This window comes from Oryctolagus cuniculus, chromosome 3 (assembly GCF_051225735.1).
Source record: "Oryctolagus cuniculus isolate XC-2025 breed Fujian yellow rabbit chromosome 3, ASM5122573v1, whole genome shotgun sequence".
Taxonomy (NCBI): domain Eukaryota; kingdom Metazoa; phylum Chordata; class Mammalia; order Lagomorpha; family Leporidae; genus Oryctolagus; species Oryctolagus cuniculus.
Genome location: NC_142869.1, coordinates 58,061,857 through 58,079,818, shown reverse-complemented (window position 1 = coordinate 58,079,818; position 17,962 = coordinate 58,061,857).

Genomic DNA, 17,962 nt, shown 5'->3' with positions numbered 1-17,962 from the left:
GAAGCAATAGCAAAATTGTAAGCTGACTGTTTTGGGGTGGTTTGCCATAGCACAAAAGCTAATATAATATATTAATATCTAACATCCAATTTTAAACAATATGCTACATGTAAAATAGGATGTAATCTTATCATTTCATTCCAAATATCCAATAAATGTTTTCTAGAATCAGCTATATTAATGGTGATTTGAAAGCAGAAAAGAATTGAGCAATAGTGGGATAACTTCACATGGAAAAGAAATTAATATAGGTAGAAGATAAATGATTCAATAGACAAAGAGGATAAAACAATATCAGAAACTATAGTAACAAGCTTTCAAGAAACTGAAGATATCAGAAGGAACAGTGGGTTAGAGGTTGTAGCCAATTATATTAGGCATAAAAATGCAAGGTGGACCCAGTAGACGTGGAGAACACCATGAAGCAGATACTTGGGATGTTTTATATACACAGATATGTGAGTAAAAGCATGGACGTGGAGGCTGATATATACGCTCTCCATCTGCTCATCTTTGACATTAACTTGAAAGGCAACAAGGACAGGAATAAAAATGAACCCCAGTCTGTAGATTAACTAAGGCATGGATATAACCAAGGTACACTGTGTCTTTTATTGCTTCTAGAAGACCTCTCACGTTTCCTGAAGTGTATTACTATTCATTCCATGAAAATGGTATTAATTATGACAACGTGGGCTACCACAAGAGAATGAAGAGCGCTACATTGAAGTGTATTAACAATTGCAAAAATATAGGTAAGGGACTCAAGCAAAATGCAGACTGTGAGAGCTGTGAAAAAAAGAGTGACTCATTGAAGGTTTGGTTAGTTTAACAAGATGTGGCAGTAAGTTAAATTTCAGAAAGAAATGTTATCTAGAAATGTAAAATCTATAGCAAAAAAAGGTTAATTTTATGAATATAAAATTAGCTGAAAAATTGATTTCTGTAAAAAACAGGAATGGGAAAGAAAGAGGGAGGAGGAAGAAGGGCAGGAGTATAGGTGGGAGGGAGGTAGGGGGAAGAATTATCATGTCCCCAAATCTGTACTGAATGCATGAAGCTGCATTCTTAAACAAAATAAAATAATAAAAAGATAGGATAAAATAGGAAAAAAGAGCTGAAATATTAAATAATTTTAAAACTGCAATGATTTAAACTCCTGCAGTTCTTTAAACTGATGTCTAGCTTCCTCTTTCACTGAGATATCTCAATTTACTAATACTTAATTAGATTAAAATAAACAACATTGTGAATTGGCATTGTGGATGCAGTAGGTTAAGTCACTGCTTTTGATGCTGGCATCCCATGTCAGAGTGCTTGTTGGGGTCCAGTTGCTCTACTTCCAGTTCAACTTCCTAGATGATGGTGCAGGTGGTTGGGCCCCTTCCATCATCGTGGGAAACCTACTTGGAGCTCTTGATTTCAGCCTGGCCTTGCGCTGGCTGTTGCAGCCATTTGAGGAATGAACCAGTGAATAGAAGATCTTTCTCAGATTTTGATCTCTCTCTTTCTCCGCTTTCCTTCTCTCTCTGTCTATGATGTTCTGCCTTTCAAATAAATTAATAAATCCTTAAAAATGAACAATTTTCATAAAATAGCTATTTTATAAAATAAATTATATACTTTTCCTAGAAATGTGGTTTTATTCTTTAATTAGTTTGTATACTATTTGTATAGTACATTTGACCTGAACTGAACATAAAGTATTATAAATTATGAAGGAATATGATAGTATGATATTTTCAAATTCACATTTGAAAGTAATTCTAAAAAAACAGTAAAAATTTAATTTGGAAAACCTTTGGATAATTTGTGGTTATCTGTGAATGAAAATAGATATTTTACATACATATAACAATGAGTAGATAACCGGATTATTTCAAAGTGTTATCAGCTTTTAAAGACATAACCAAACTAGCAATGCAAATTAAGATATTTCAAGAGGAAATTTTCTGTTTCTTGAAACTGCCCAGAACACTGTCTAAATGGTCTTTATTTTAAACATGCTCCCAATCATTATCATTTTTACAGCATACAGAATCATATTCACAAAAAAATTTCTCACAAAGAACCACTTAAAATGATAAAGGTAATTATTTGTTCAGTCCAATATGGAGAATGCAACAAAAGTTTATGAAAAAGAGACATTAATAAGAAAAGTTATAAGCTTTTTTTGAACTTTTATTTAATGAATATAAATTTCCAAAGTACAGCTTATGGATTACAGTGGCTCCCCCCCACCCCATAACTTCCCTCCCACCCACAACCCTCCCCTCTCCCACTCCCTCTCCCCTTCCATAAGATTTTTTTTTTTTTTTGACAGAGTGGGCAGCGAGAGAGAGAGAGAGAGAGAGAGATACAGAGAGAAAGGTCTTCCTTTGCCGTTGGTTCACCCTCCAATGGCCGCCGCGGCCTGCGCGCTGCAGCCGGCGCACCACGCTGATCCGATGGCAGGAGCCAGGTACTTATCCTGGTCTCCCATGGGGTGCAGGGCCCAAGCACTTGGGCCATCCTCCACTGCACTCCCGGGCCACAGCAGAGAGCTGGCCTGGAAGAGGGGCAACCGGGACAGAATCCAGTGCCCCGACCGGTACTAGAACCCAGTGTGCTGGCGCTGCAGGCTGAGGATTAGCCTATTGAGCCATGGCGCCGCCCCCATAAGCTTTTAAAAATAAAAATTTTAAGAGATCTTGGGTATTTAACATATCATTCCTAAGCATAGAGTTCCTGAATAATTCTAGTTACATTGTTTGATGCTAATTAATGTGAAAAAATTCATGCTCTGTGTATAAAACAGCAATTCTTGGGAGTTCTGAACATTTTAGAAAATTTACTTCAAGACAGTTTTGGGACAAAGCTTATATTGATTTTTAACTGTTTCATGATGGCTTCTCTTTCTTACCTTATTAAAGATTTACTATGGTGCAGGTGTATGGCCTAGCAGTTAAGACATCAGTTGAGATATCCATATCCCACCTTGGGAGGCAGCAGGTGATGGCTCCAGTTGTTGGATTCCTGCCACCCATGTGGGAGACCTACCTTAAATTTCTGGCTCCCAACTTTAGCCTTACCCAGCCCCAGTTGTTGCTGGCATTTGGAAGAGTAAACCAACAGATTGGAGCTCTACCTATTATCTGTTTATCTATCACTTATCATCTAACTTTCTCTGTTTATATATTTATATATAAATCTGCCTCTCGTATAAATTTTACAAAAATTATTTACTGAACATTTCAGACATTTTCAAAGGAGCTTATTTCCCTCTCCTTACACCAGTACTTTCTAATGCCTGAGATCCAATGTTGCAGCTCATGAACATTCTTTAAACAGAAAACCAAAATAATGTAATCCAAAGGAACACAACTATACATTTCCTTAGATACCAACCTCAGATAATATATAATACAATCACAGATAACAGTTGCTTCAATAGGATGGTATATGGGGCTGGGATTTTGAGAGTTTTAGAATATACTAAATAAAAGCAGTGTCCTTAACTCATGAAAATGTTTTATTTAAGGAGCGTGTATGGATTTATGGATGACAAGGACTTAGAAGCCATAGTAATTGACCTTCTGAAATGTACTACCTCTAATTGAAAAGAAGAGATACTATCTAGAGGAAAGGGGGAGATTTCAAGACCTCTGTTATTCTCTGCAAAATTCCACCCAAATATCATTGTCAGATTTTTGTCTCTGGGCATCCTGTAAGTTAGAGCTACTCTCTTGGGGTAGAGAAAATAGAAAGAAATGGCTTTGAACTAAATGTTAACTCTGCTTGTGATGGGGATTATATTTTAGAATCAAATACCTAATGTAATACACACACAAATGCACCTATACACATATGCACTTCAAAACAGAAAATGCCAGAAGTTACCATCTCAAGATCTTCCTCTTTCATACACTTTCCAATTCCACAACCCGTACCCTTTTAGTCTTCCAAAGCCTGTCTCCTGTGGCTTTCTTCAAAAGCTTCCTGGAAGATATCCTGTAGATGTCCTCAGCTACCATGAGATTACTGTCAGTTTATGAGAATAAACTATATTGCAATGACTAGGAAAGATATAAACCATAACTATTCCAAACTTTAGTACAAATGATGGTATATCTTGGATATTGTGAGTAAAAGAGGAAATTGGAGTTGGAAAAAATGTTCCCAACACAAAGAAATTATCAATATTGGATGTGATAGGTACAAATACATTTTATATCTAAGTTTCCAGAGTGGAGATGTCTGCCTAGAAAATAGCCCTAGAGGAATGTGAGTGGGTTCTTGAAGCCAGCTGAAGGGAAGCATCAGGATGAAGGGAGGATAAAAGCAGTGAAGCAAGAGTGCAGCTGGCTTACTTGAGTAGTAGCATGTACTACTGGTATACTTGGTTTTATAATTTTTTAACTAAAACATAATTATACACAGTTATGGGATACCACGTGATGTTTGACACACATGTGCATTGTTTAATGTCCAAACAGGATAAACTTATGCATGTCTACAATTTCTTTCTTTCTTTATAGTGAAAATATTCAAAATCCTTTTTTCTAGTTTGCCTTCAGAGAAACACATTGTACGTTGTCATTATCTATAGTTACCCTATGGTGCAGTAGATCCCCAGAACTTCTTACTCTTGTCTAAGAACCTGTTAGATAACTTTGCCCTATCCCTTCTTCTATCACATTTTAAATTTCCCTTGGCATACTTTTCAGTTCAAGAATTTTTGTTTGAGTATTTTAATTACTTCCATCTCTCTGTCAAGTTTCTCTGTTAGAGTATTAAATCATTTCTCTGTGTTCTCTTAAAGTTCATTGAGTTTCCCTTAAATAGCTATTTTGAATTCTTTATCTGATAATTTGCAAGCCAAATCCTAACTGGCTAGATTTCTAGAACTGTATTTTGTTTATTGGGTGAGGTCATGGCTCCCTGAAAGTTCTTTTAAAAAAAAAATGTTTATTTAACTATTTCATCTACTTGAAACAGGGTGATTGGGGGTGGGGATGGAAGAGAGAATCTTCTATCCATTGGCTTACTCCCCAAATGCCTGCAATAGTCAGGGCTTGGCAGGCCAAAACCAGAAGCCAGGATTTCCATCCATATCTCCCATATCAGTGGCTGGGGCCCATGCATGTGAGCCATCTTCCCGGGATGAATTACCAGGAAGGTAGATCAGAAGCAGAGTAGCCAGAACTCAAACTGTACTCCGTTATAGAATGCAGGTGTTTCAAGATGTGTCTTAACACGCTGTACCACAACACTCACCCTTCCCTGAAAGCTCTTGATGCTTGTTGATCAATGATGTTGTCTGTACATGGAAGGATTAATTTTTTTTCTTTTTTTTCCCCCAGTCTTTATAATCTAGTTTCATTTGTGGCTGTCCTTCCAGAAATTCTAAGCATTCTGTTTATTTTCTCTGATTCTATAAACACTTATATTTCAGCACTAGATGGTGCTCTAGGTTGAGATTTTCCCGCAAGTGCACTGTTGGTACGTTGTTGCTGTTTCAGTCCTACAGAATATCCCAATCCAAATTTGTAATTGGTGTGTTTTTCAGAATGAACCAGGGAAATTGTGGGTGATCCTATGAGACTACCTTCCTAGCCTACGCAATCAACCTGGCTGCTGGCAGGTGGCAGGAGCCCCAGGCACATTTCCCCCACCCCTGGCTTCTGCCAATCAGGTAAACTGCTCCTGGTTATGGCCCAGTCCCACCTGGAAAGCTACCATAGCTACGTGACCTTCAAGCTGATTGGAGAGGCATATTGGTGCCAGTGTCGGTTCTGTCCTATAGAGTTAGTGTTTGCCCTGAATTAGTTACGCCCCTTCTGCCTGCTCTTCAAAGACAGTCTGTCCCTTTAAGCCTTTTCCTGGGACCAGGGTAGGCCCAGACACCCAGTCCTATAGCCATCAATGCTGCAATGCTAGATCACACCTCAGCCACCAAGACCAGCCTAGTGCTGGGGTAGGACTAAGCTCATACTGCTATGAGCTGTCTGCTCCTGAGATGGACCAGCAGCCTGAGGTGGCTCCAACTAGCCACAGGTGATGCTGGCTGGGATGTAAGTCCAGTCAACTGAAGCCATGGGTCTCTATATGATATCAGAAAAGGTTCAGATGATATGTGTACAGGTTCCACCTTACGGATGGGGACCATTGGATCTGCTCAGTGTAGGTTTTATCAGCCCAGCACTAAGTTCCAATCCAGACTTATGATTCCATGTTATCTGCCCAAGATTTGTGGAGGGGAGATAAAGGCACCCCATTGGCCACCTTCACTGGCATTAAGCTAAGTCACAACTGTTTCCCCTAGGTCCTGCACTGTCTCACCAAGTATTCACCAGGTTGGTAGTGAAACACACAAAACAAGTCTACTCCACTGTGGCACAGATCTCCATCTAATGTTGAAATAATTCTAAAGGCTCTTTCAGTAAGCCCTGGCCTGTGGGTAAGGGATTTGGGGCTTTATCAGATGTTGATTCTCACAGACTGACCTTGGCTCTGAGCTTTAAGGCATGATCCTTAGATTTCTTTCCTGAGTTACTCTACGGTTGCTATAATATTGCTGAGTATACTACTGGAGGTTGGGAGCATGATGAGGAGGCAGTCACCCAGACACCTCTCCAAAGAGAATCCAAAGACTCATTCTGCAAGTACAAGCTCTGGTGCAGGGGCTGTGGGGCCCTATCTGATTATGGTGCTTTTTTAAAAAAGTATTTATTTATTATTTGAAAAACAGTTACAGAAGAGAAGGAGAGGCAGAGAAAGATCTTCCAGCTGCTGTTTCACTCCCCAAATGGCCGCAGTGGCTGGAGCTGGGCCAAGTTGAAGCCAGGAGCTTCTTCCAGGTCTCTCACATGGGTGCAAGAGCTCAAGCACTTGGGCCATCCTCTGCTGCTTTCCCAGGCACACTAGCAGGGAGCTGGATCAGAAGTGGAGCAGCGAAGATACCAAGTGATACACGGGATGCTAACTTTGTAGGTGGCGGCTTATCTCAGTATACCACAACACTGGCCCCTGATCTGGCTTTTGTTGTCACATTCTAATACTGGGTTGCAGGTCTAAGATCTGGACTTAACTCCCTCTCCCCCTCCCAAGCAGTATGCAAGGTGTTTGGTTCCATGCTGTGTTACTTGGAGCTGGACAATGGATGACACAGACAGTTCTTTCTCCCTGCTATCTATAAAAACCAGTTTATATTATTATTATTATTATTATTATTATTATTATTGAAAACCAGGCACTGTGGTCTCTCACATGGCTTCCATAATTCTTGTGAAGGTGGTTTGGTGTGTGAATAGCTGCTCAAATTTGTGTCTCTGAAGAGCCAGAGCACCTTACTCAACTGCCATCTAGATCTACTTCAAATTGGTGAAATTCACTCTACGTAAATTTACCTGTATATAAAACTGTTGATGCATTAAAAACAAAAGGCTGGTAAAAATGAGTGATGGAATGAAAGCAGATTCTGAGAAGGACTTCAGTGTTCATGACACAGGAAGTGACTTTGGGAAAGGAAAGAAGTAGAATTGAGCAGAGGAAAAAGCCATATCAGGATTTCAGCTGAGAAAAACCTCTGCAGACTCCACAGAGACTAAGGCAGAGGTTCAATGATGACTTGCATTTTGCCAACATTTTTATTTATTTATTCATTTTATTTTTCCACAGGCATTAGTCACTCAGTAAGGGCTGCTGTGGGAAGGGTATCATCTTAGTAGAGATTCTCTCTGCAGTTCAATATGTAAAATAGCTTACAGGTTATCGCTCCCCCATTCGCAGAGGAACGACACTAGACCCTGCGCTGTTCTTTTGTCTGCTCGGCCCTTCCCGGGTTTGCTGCTGGTCCTTCCCGGGTTGGCTGCTGACCCCTCCACCTCTGTGGAGGGGCGGCACCCCCTGCCACTTTCCCCACTTCCGTGGAGAAGCGGCACACCACCGCCCGGCTCTCTCAGGGGTTGCTCAGATGTTCCTTCAGATGTTCCTCGTGCATGTTGTTTCTCTCCTCCTTTATAGTCCTCTTCCACCAATCCCAACTCTGCTACCCACACGCCGAGCACGCTGCTCTCCTCCAATCAGGAGCAGGATCAGCTCCTGCAGCTCATCAGTCAAATTGGCGAGAGGCAGCTGCGTAGAAGTTTTACTCCTCCCCAGCGCCATATTGTGGGAGAGCAGATGCATAGAATAAGTCTTAATTCCAGTAACTTAGTCTAGTCTCAGTTGCTCCCCACAACAGGTGGAAACTATCCACCTACCAGCACTCATGTAGCTGGAAAAACAGTTCCATCCTTGAAAAGTGTTATGAATGACATTTTAAAATATTAAATTAAAACAATCAAATATTAATAAATATAGAAAGTCAGAAATCAAAAGCTAGATACAATAAAAAAAAACAAAGAACAATACAATTAAAAATATATCAGTCAATTACAGAGTTCAACCAATAGTATTAAGCAGAACAATTTTTTTTTTTATTTTCAGAGGGGCCCAGGGCTCCTGGTCACGGCTAAAAGCTCTGTCACCAGGGTGAGCAGAGCCCAGACCAGGCCCTCCCCATCCTGGGCAGCCCGCCTGGCTTCCAAGTGGAGAAGCAGCGTCCTCTGTGGTCATAGGTTCCTCCACTGCTCCACAGGAGGGAACTGGTCGACCTCGCCCACCTCCATGCTCAGCTGTTCCCTGAGGGTGAACATCAGCCTGTAGCGAAGTCGCACCTTCTCCTTGAGAGGATTGGCCAGCAGCATGACCTGGGTGATGGCTGCAGGGGGCTGGATGGGACTGAAGGGGGAGAGCTCGGTTCCAGAGGACAACTACAATTCACTTTCATCGACTTGGGCACTGCAGCCTGCAGGACAATGCTCTTGACTGGCAGGGGAGCTGTGTTCAGCATGGACACCACCAGCAGCGGCACGTCAGGCCATCTTGGAGGCATTCCTTGGCAAAGTGGAAGAGGATGCGGAAGCCATTTTTATCATAGGCTGTCACGGGAAGGGCACTGCTAGGCTTGATGGATTCCAGGGGCACATGGACGCTGGCCAGGGAGAGCTCGGGCACTTTCACAGGGCTCTCTGGCCCCATGGAGAAAGGAGGAGTGGCCTGACTGGAGTGCTGGTGGAGATCAGAGCCGGGGCAGCAGCCTTGGAAGGAAAGCAGGAACTGGGTTTCACCAGGACACTGAACTCTGTAATTGACACACAATTATTCTTAGGTGTTTAAATTTAACTGAAAAGTGATCTCTGTTAAATATAAGAGTGGGAATAAGAGAGGGAGGAGATATACAATTTGGGACAAGCTCAAGCTGACTTGCTCCAAATGGTAGAGTTAGAAACATGCCTGGGGATTCCAATTCAATCCCATCAAGGTGGCATGTACCAATGACATCTCACTAGTCCCAGTGATCAATTTCAGTTCACAGTTGATCATAATGATAGGTCTAAGAGTCAAAGGGATCACATAAACAAGAATAGTTCTGCTAATACTAACTGATAGAATTAAAAAGGGAGAAAATGATCCAACATGGAAAGTGGGATACACAGCAGACTCACAGAAGGGTAGAAGGGCAGATGTCCTAAACAGCACTCTGGCCTCAGAATCAGCCCTTAAGGCATTCGGATCTGGCTGAAAAGTCCATGAGAGTATTTTAGGCATGGAAAGCCAAGACACTCTGGGGGGAGGGTGGGGGAAACCAACCCTAAATGAAAGATCTCTGCAAGTGAGATCCCAGTGGAAAGAACGGGCCATCAAAGAAGGAGGTACCTTTCTCTGAAGGGAGGAGAGAACTTCCACTTTGACTATGGCCTTGTCTAAATAAGATCGGAGTTGGGGAACTCAAAAGGCTTCCATTGCCTTGGCAACTCATGACTAGAGCCTAGGGAGATTACTGACACCATTAACAAGAGTGTCAATTTGTTAAGTCAACAACAGGAGTCACTGTGCACTTACTCCTCATGTAGGATCTCTGTCATTAATGTGTTGTCCAATGTGAAGTAATGCTATAACTAGTACTCAAATATATTTTTCACTTTATGTTTCTGTGTGGGTACAAACTGTTGAAATCTTTACTTAATATATACTAAATTTATCTTCTGTATATAAAGATAATTGAAAATGAATCTTGATGTGAATGGAATGAGAGAGGGAGCAGGAGATGGGAGGGTTGCGGGTGGGAGGGAAGTTATGGGGGGGGAAGCCATTGTAATAAAAAAATATATATCAGTTGAAACCAATAGTTCAAAACTTGATAGTGTTGGACAAAACTAAATTATAACAAAGTTATAAAATACTTCTTTAAAAAATACACTATTAAGATTTTAAAATAAAGTATCTTAAAAACAAGAAGACAGAAGCAAAGATATACCTGAATAAATGGGATTATAGGTTATTACTGCAGTAAACATCAGGAGAATAAATTGTATAACTGTGGTATTTTACATACAAGATATAAGGAAAGACAAATGCAAGCTTAGAGCAGAAGATTTAAAGAATTTCTGCTTTTTTGACTACATGCTTTTCTGAAAATTCAAAGTTCTTTGAAGGAATTTCAAGTAAAATCTTTCTAAGAAAAGTAAATGCCCAGGTCATAAGAGCTGTTGGCCTTATGACTTTTATTATTTCTGTCTCCTCCTCCCCCTCACTCACCTCCACCTGGGTCAACCCATCACTCAAGCAGGAAATGTGGGGAACATCCACCCTTATAGGTCTAATTTTTTTTCTGTGTATCCTGGACCTCCAAAACTGCTGTGTGCAGTTTAGTGGCTGGGCCACTGCCAACTCCATGCTTTTCTATTTAGTGGTACTGTACAACACAGAAACAGCACCCGAGCCCCACAAAACACAACACCAGACTGTTCACCATGAGGACAGGGCTGGAATAATCATAAACATTAGTGTAAGATTTGGTGAATGACACGAGGTGTTTGAATATGTAGTAGTCACACTGCCAACACTTTGCATCCCTTTTGTGACCTAACTGACAAACATTTAAATTTATTGCTGCAATTCTGTTTTGCTATTGAATAAAAAGATGTTTCAGAAAAATTTAAAAAATAATAAAATAAATAAAACCCTGATCCCTTGTGGTACCAAAGGAACTTTGGTGCAGTCCATTCAATATTTATGAGTGGGTATTTCTCAAATTTGCCCCATAGCAGCCATTCTGCAGCTTCATCTCTGATTTCTTTCCAGAGTATTGTCTTTTTCTAATTATCCCCATCAGGAATGACAACATTCATTAGTGGTAGAACCAAAATTCTTAATGTGGTTTAGGAGATAAACCTAAAGCCTTAACATGTACTACGTTAGGGTTGTCTTTGTCCATTTTCATCTGCTACAAGTGAATGCCACAGACTGAGTAATTTACAAAGAAGTGAAATTTATTTCTTACAGATGGCAGAAGTTGGAGAACAAGAGAAAGTGACAACATAAGAAGGCCAAACTCACTCTCCTAACAAATCTACCCTCCTAGTAACTAACCCACTCCTGTCATAATAACATTAATCTACCCATGAGGTAAGGTAGAGTCCTCATCACCCAACCTCCTTTGATTCCACTTCCAAAACCGTTGCTTTGGGGATTAAGTTTCTAATATATAAACTTCAGGGTACACAGTCAAACCATAGAAGATTTAAAATTGAGAGCAACATTGTATTAATTGGCCTGGTAATCTACTTTAAATATAAAGGAATATCAACACAGTAGAAGTGATGAATTTCTGGAAAGTCTTCTAAAAATTTAGTCATCCTCAACTCAAAAGAAGTTGATTATTTTATTTCTTTCTCTACACACAAATTTTGTTCTTTCAAAATAACCACTTTGACAAAGGAAAGTAGAATCACTATGTTGAATTACTATGGTATACCCTACTGAGGCCACTATTTCTGATGCTCTTTCTTGTTACATTCAATAAAATCATATAGAGAAGTAAACAGAAAAAGAAAAAGAAATGAGCCCCATCTCCCAAACTGTGTCTCAACTGTATATGCCGAAAGGAAGATTCGATACAAACAAAATAAGCACGAAGTACAGCATTTCCTCTTTGTTTTACACCAGTCTAGTCTTCTTAACAGTATCAACAGTCAGGAATCATAAATCTCAAGTCACCAATCATTTTGCTTGGAATATCAGTAGATTTCTGAAGCCTAAGTTAGTAGACTCTCAGAAAATCATACAAATCTACCTCCTTGCTGTAACCTATGGCCTAAAATAACCCTGAAAATTTACCCTACTGTTCAATGTTTTCCAAAGATGGTGATTTTAGGTTTCCCCTCGTAATTATTTTAACATTTAACAATTTACACTGCCAGAAAATAGATATGTTGGAGAAAGAATGAGGAAGAAAAAGATCAGATCTACTAGAAAGCAAGAGTTACACAGTACAAAAATATGCAAATAAAGAATTATCACCGAAATTGCTGGTTGACTTTAAATTGAAAAGTTAAATGTAGCTGAAGGAAGATATTTGGCCAAATTACTAATTTACTCTAAATAAGAATAGCAAGGCCAATTGCTCCACCTTCCATGCTCTGCTTATAAAATCTACTCCTAATGAGACAACAAAGAGTCAGCTCAAACATACTTTGCATTACAAAGGACTCCACCTCAGAACTAATTTCACCCAAAACAGGAATGTATAATATTTTGGTATTCAGGACAATCTACAAATTAATCTGTCAAAACAATCTCATTTGTAGGAATTCTGTATTCCTGATGAACCTGGTTAATATTTAACAGTTCAGTTCTAATGATTCATGTATTAAAGGCTAATCAGGTTGCTTAGACAGAGACATCAGTTTCACAGGTATTCAAGATAGGAAAATGTCTGAGGAAGCATTCCATGGATTGAAATGACTTTCCATAAACTATTGTTCAGAAATAGATTGAAGTAAAAAAATGAATAAGCTCTAATGCTTACCTTTCTTAAATTCAACTTATTTCTAATATGTAAGTACACATCAGACAAATGCACCAGTGGAAATTTACTTAGATTTTGAGCACCCTATGCTGAGATTGGAACCTTGTGTTTTTCTTTTTTTTTAATATTTATTTATTTATTTGAAAGCCAGAGTTACACAGAGAAGGAGTGGCAGGGAGAGAAAGAGAAGTCTTCCATCTGCTGGTTTATTCCCCAATTGGCTACAACAGCATGAGTTTTGCCAAACCGAAGCCAGGAGCCAGGAGCTTCTTCCAGGTCTCCCACATGGGTGCAGGGGCCCAAGGACTTGGGCCATTTCTACTGCTTTCCCAGGCCATAGCAGAAAGCTGGATTGGAAGTGGAGCAGCCGGGACTTGAACTGCTGTCATATGGTACGAGGGCACTGCAGGTTGCGGCTTTACCCACTAAGCCACAGTGCTGGCCCAGACCCTTGTGTTTTTCAGTCAAATCATATCCTAGTAATAGAAAAACAAAAGCAAAAAAATAATAAAAGTCTCAAACATTTACATTCAAACTGTATGTAAATTAGTTATCTAACAAAGCAAGAGTAAGAGTTGAGGGGTGTTAGGCTCAGGTTAAGCTACCACTTGGGATACCCACATCCCATATCATAGTACCTGGATTCAGGTCCTGCCTCTGCTTCTGATCCAGCTACCTTCTAATCCATATCTTGGGAGACAGCAGATGATGGTTCAAGTACTTGCATCTCTGCTATCCAAGAGGGAGACCAGGATGGAGTTCCTGGTTCCTGGCTTTGTCGTGGCCCAGTTTTCAGTGTTGTAGGCAGTTGGAGAGTGAAACAGTAGACATAAGATCAGCTTCTCTCTTTCGCTTTCTCTGCCTTCAAATAAATAAAAGTAAATAAAATTCTAAATAAAAATAGTAAACCATTTATTAAAAAAAGCTTGCCTTTCACCATACACTATTATTCTTTTCACTAACGACCCTGAAAATATTGAAAGAAGCAAAAAGAAGGCAGAAACACCTTCTGTTCCTCCTTAATCAAGATGTCAACTGATTGGTACTGAAAGAAAGCAGGACTAATCAGAATATTTACATAAAAATTAAATTGATCATAAACTAAGTTACATTATAAAGTTTTCTTCTAAGGTGAATCATGTATCCCCATCAAAGAAAGAAGAGAAAAGGCATTTGTTGGATCAGTCTCCTCCATAAACCATTACTATTTTTTATTTCTGTAGTTTCATCGGTTTTTTATGAGTTTACTCCCCCAGTGAATCTGTAGGACAAAAGCTATTTTAAAATGTACAACTTTGTGATGATAAAATTTTCACATGTGTATACATGAAATACATGAAATTTGTATACCTTAAATAAAATTTTAAATATAAGAATAAAAATAAATAAAAAAAATTGTAGTAAATTAAATAATCATAGTTTTAATGAAACATAAAAGATTCTAGTATTTTTATCTTTCTTCTACAAGAGTAATTTCATATGAGATTACTATTTTTTATATTTTCAGGCATTTAAAAATTATACCTTTGAGAAACAATTGTCAGAGATCCATTCATTTTTATTATACATTCAAATAATATAAGTAAATATTTTTGGTATAGTCAGTTCTCTGTATCTATAACCAAGGTTTTAACCAACCATGAATCAAAAATATTGGGAAAGGGGCAGTGTAGTGGAACAACAGGTTAAGCTACCACTTGCAACACTGGCATCCCATATTGGAATGTCAATTCAAGTCCCAGCAGCTCTGCTTCCAATCCAGCTTCCTGCTAATATGCTTTAATTTCAGCCTGACACAGCCCTTGGTGTTGTACCCATTTCAGGAATGAACCAACAGATGAAAGATCTCTCTCTCTCTCTCTCCCTCATCTCACTCTATGTGCGTGTGTGAGTGTGTATCTTCAAATACAAATAATGCTTTGTAAATTGAGGGAAAAATACTGAATATGTATAGGCTTATTTTCTTGTCATTATTCCCTAAATAATACAGTAGAACAGTTATTTACACAGCTTTTGAATTATATTAAGTGTCATAATTAATTTAAAAACAAGTTGGAGTATATGGTGGGATGTATGCAGATTATATGCAAATACTATGCATAAGGTTAAGCATAGGGTGCTGATTTGAGTTTGAGGTGCTTCACTTTTGATCCACTTCCCTGATAATGCACCCGAGAAGGCAGCAGAGGATGCCAACTATTTGGCCCCTGCCAACAATATGGGAGACTAGGATGGGGTTCCTAGCTCCTGGCTTCAATCTGTCCTGGCCCTGACTGTTGCAGCCATTTGGGGAGTGAACCAGTGGATAGATGAAAGATAATAATTTTCTATCTCTCTCTCTCTCTTTCTCTCTCTCTCTCCCCTTCTTTTCCTCCCTCCCTCTCTCTCTCACTTTAAAATAAATAAATCTTATTTTTAAAAGTGAAAGTACTATGCTACTACTCTGCCATTTTATTTAAAGAACTTGAGTATCTGTGGGTTTTGCTATGGGCAAAGTTCCTGGAATCAATCTCTCCCTAATACCAAGAAATAATTATACTTAGTTTTAGATGGGATTCCACTGAAAGTATATTGGTACAGTATTTGTCAATAAAAGATCAAATGTCTTCCACAGTTAAGCTGTTTTGAAGGTGCACTATGGCCCCAAGTTTTAACTTCAACTCTTATTAGCTATCTCATTTTATAAATTACTTCATTTTGACTTTCCCAGATTGTGTACCAAGGTATTTCCAAGTTTTCAACAGCAATACAGTGATACTCCACATCTTTTCCACACAATATCAAGAGTAGATCCTTCCACATTCTGTCCAATAATGGCATATGTTTGTGAGGCTGGGATCTCATAAACTGCTGTGACAATAGGTAAGTATCACCTGCAAACAGTGTAAAGTAGGAAATGAGGATAGAGAAATTCACTCTAATGCAAAGTTTGCAGAGTTGCACAGGGCCCAATAGTCACACATATCCTATTAGTGGTTGTTTTTGCTGTTTAGGAATGAAGTTAAGATACTAGTTTTAGGTCAATTTATATATTTTTTTATTTTCAAATGGTTGCTAGATTATTGGTGTTTAAATATTGACTAAGGTTTTGAGAATTACAATTTAAGAAACCTTTTAGGAATGTCTTATGATTGAGTGATGTCATGAAAATCTGAGATACTAGAGACATCATAAACAGAAAAAAATTTTGAGAACTTCTGAGCTTATCCTTCTGAGATACAATTTCTTTACCTGTAAAAATCAATACAATATGTATTGCTGAGTACTGTTGTGAGAGTTCAGAGTACAAAAGGAATATGAAAGTATTTAATGTAAGATCTTTATTCATTCACATTTTTAACCCACTCTTTCTCATTCAACATAGTTTATCCTGAATGTCATCCATAGCCCGTCTGGATTATGTGTTCTAATTGAATCTTTTGCGCATGTTTAGGAAACATTTGTCAAAAAGAAATACTCCAGGGCACCGGATTCTGTCCCGGTTGCCCCTCTTCCAGGCCAGCTCTCTGCTGTGGCCAGGGAGTGCAGTGGAGGATGGCCCAAGTGCTTGGGCCCTGCACCCCATGGGAGACCAGGAGAAGTACCTGGCTCCTGCCATCGGATCAGCGCAGTGCGCCGGCCGCGGCAGCCATTGGAGGGTGAACCAATGGCAAAGGAAGACCTTTCTCTCTGTCTCTCTCTCTCACTGTCCACTCTGCCTGTCAAAAAAAAAAAAAGAAAAGAAAAGAAAAAAGAAAAGAAAAGAAAAGAAAAGAAAAGAGAAGAAATACTCACACCTACAGCTTATCGTTGTTCTCAAATATCCTTCACAAGACTTTGACCAAACTCCAATTGTAATAGCAAAGGAACTTCGAGGTTTCATGCTCATCTTGCTTGATTTCTTATTTCTGCTATATTGCCTGTTTAATGTTCTACAGTCATTGACATTGTGTTTTGAGTTTTATTTGAGTTTCATGATTTGTGAGAAAGCATAGCAAAACCAAAACCAAACGGCAACCAAGAGAAGGATTAGAGTAGGAACAAGGGTGAAAAGATAGCAAAAGGTTATTATTGGTTCAAGTGGAGGCAGAAGCAGGAAAAGAATTTGACAAGGAAGGTGAGCAATACAATGACAGTCAAAGAGTAGTGGGGCCACAAAATTCTCAGTGAGAATAATCATCAGAATGGTGATTCTGCTTGCTAGAAAATGAGTAGGCGTAAGTGAGAACTTATATGGTATAGAAAAAATCATCCATTTTCTCTGAATACTGGCAGTAGGTTTACTGCTTTAAAAGGTGATGTCTATCACTTTTCTCATGTATCTGTTTTTGATACACGTGACTATTTGCAGTAAGGAGAGTCAGTGACAATAGGGTTCAACTGAGAAATTATCTGTTTATGGGTTGAGTTTCAGGAGGCAGGGGCTTTTATCTCTGTGTCCCTGGAACAAAGCACAGGCCTGGCTTATGTTTGTTGAATAAATGAACACCTTACAAAGAGAAGATAAACCTCAGAGAAAGACAGTCTTTGTTCTGACACCACATTAGAATTATGGGCACCACTGAAACTGGCCAGAACAAAAGGGTCCTGATTTATGATAGTGAGTCCCAAATTTCAGTCTTTGGTCCAGTGCCAGTTAGTGATTAAATTTTCATTGATTCTATTGGAAAAAATATACTATAACAAGTTTATCCTAATGCTAACTTAATTCCACATTCTTAATTTTTGCAATTATGTTTTCTCTACCTATCTCTAATAAAAAATCTCTACCTGTTCAATGTGGTAAGAATAGATAGGGGGGATATTTGATGCAGCTTTTAAGATGCCCTTATGACCCACACATCCCATATGAAGTGCCTGATTTGAGTGCTACTCCTCTGCTTCCAGGAGCAACTTCCTGCTATTCTGTACCCTGGGAAGAAGCAGATGATGGCTCAAGTCCTTGTGTCTCTGCCACCCACGTGAGTGACCTGAATTGAGTTCCTGGTTTCCAGGTTCAGCCTAGCCTAGAACTGACTACTGTGGACCTTTGGGGAATAAACCAGTAAATAGAAACTCTCTCTCTGCCTTTCAAACAAATAATGTTTT